Source organism: Sorex fumeus, unplaced genomic scaffold, assembly GCF_029834395.1.
Source record: "Sorex fumeus unplaced genomic scaffold, SorFum_2.1 ptg000058l, whole genome shotgun sequence".
Taxonomy (NCBI): domain Eukaryota; kingdom Metazoa; phylum Chordata; class Mammalia; order Eulipotyphla; family Soricidae; genus Sorex; species Sorex fumeus.
In genome coordinates, this window is record NW_026606115.1 from 20,304,650 (window position 1) to 20,306,449 (window position 1,800).

Consider the following 1,800-nt stretch of genomic DNA (forward strand, 5'->3'; position numbering starts at 1 on the left):
TCTAAATTCACCATTTAAGAGACACAGAGTAGCAAAATGGATACAGAGACAGAACGCAACATTCTGCTGCCTACAAGAAACTCATCTCAACACTCAGAGCAAACACAGACTCAAAGTCAAAGGATGGAAGACAATCCTGCAAGCAAACAGCTCTTCAAAAAAGCTGGGGTGGCCATACTAGTATCCGACAACATTAATTTCACCTTGAAAAAGATTAGAAGGGACAGTGAAGGCTATTTTCTCTTCATCGAGGGATATGTACAGCAGGAAGAAATCGTACTCTTAAATGTATACGCACCTAATGAGGGAACAGCTAAATATTTAAAACAACTGATAACAGATTTTAAGGAGGACATTGCTAGCAACACAATAGTACTTGGAGACTTCAACATGACCTTATCACCTCTGGACAGATGAACAAGAACAAAACCCAGCAAGGAATCATTGGCTTTGAAAGAAGAAATAGAAGAGAAAGCTCTTGTAGACCTATACAGGGCTTTACAAACCAAAAAGAAAAAATACACATTCTTCTCCAGTGCACACGGAACATTTTCCAAAATAGACCATGTGCTAGGACACAAAATATACCTCAACAGAATCAGGAAGATAGAAATAGTATCAGCCATCTTTTCAGACCATGATGCACTGAGGATAGAAGTGAATCACACACAGAAACGGAGAACCAAATCAAACACCTGGAAATTAAACAACTCAATGCTGAACATCCCTCTTGGAAAGCCTGGCAAGCTACCGAGAGTTTTCCGCCCGCACGGCAGAGCCTCGCAAGCTATCCGTTCTGTATTCGATATGCCAAAACCAGTAAATACAATGGGTCTCATTCACCTGACCCTGAAGGCTTCACCAAGATGGCAGCATTGAGAAAGACGAGAAAGGAGAGGCCGATAAAATCTCAAGGCCGAACTAGGCTGCCACAACGACGGAATACAAAATGATAGTCTATACTTTCAATGCACATACGCTAGCATCAGATGCATCCATCGAGGAACCGATGGTACAAGTGCGAAAGATCAAGTATGACATCACTGGTCTAACCGAGACAAGAAGGCACCAATCTCATCATGCTGTTTTCGACACTGGAGAAGAATTGTTCCTCGGAACATGCGATAAATAGGTGTCGGAGACGTCGGTGTCCTTGTCAACACAAACTTGTCCATGAGCAGTGATTCATTCGAATGCCTAACAAGCCGAATCGGACGTTTACATTTGAATAGATGTGGCTCACTGCCAGCAGTTTCTATCTTCGTTGTCTACTCACCAACATCTAATTATGATGAAGGAGAAATTGAGAAGTTCTACATGGAGCTGGAGAAGTTCTATAAAGAAGACCACACCTTCTACAAGATCATTGTGGTGATTTTAATGACAAGATAGGACTGAGAAGATCAGCTGAAGAACTTCACTTCGGGACCCATGGCCTAGAATGGAACAAACAGGGTGAGAGACTGTCTGAGTTCATCATGTCGACCAAGACCCTCCATGGTAACTCACAGTTCCAGAAGGCCGAATCTAAACGTTGGACATGGGAGTCTCCCGGTGGACGATTCCACACGAAATAGACCACATCATATTCAATCGACGGTTATGCCTGACCAATGTCACTATTGTCCCAAAATTCCAAAGGGGATCGGACCACCGTCTCCTTTGTGCAAAATTCTACTTCACAGAGCGGGGAGAAGGGGCTGCAAAGTTTAAAAAGAGAACTCCCAGAACGACCACCAACTGGGAACTCTTTGGCACTATTGCGGCAACATGGGAAGATGCCATTGTTGACAACATTGA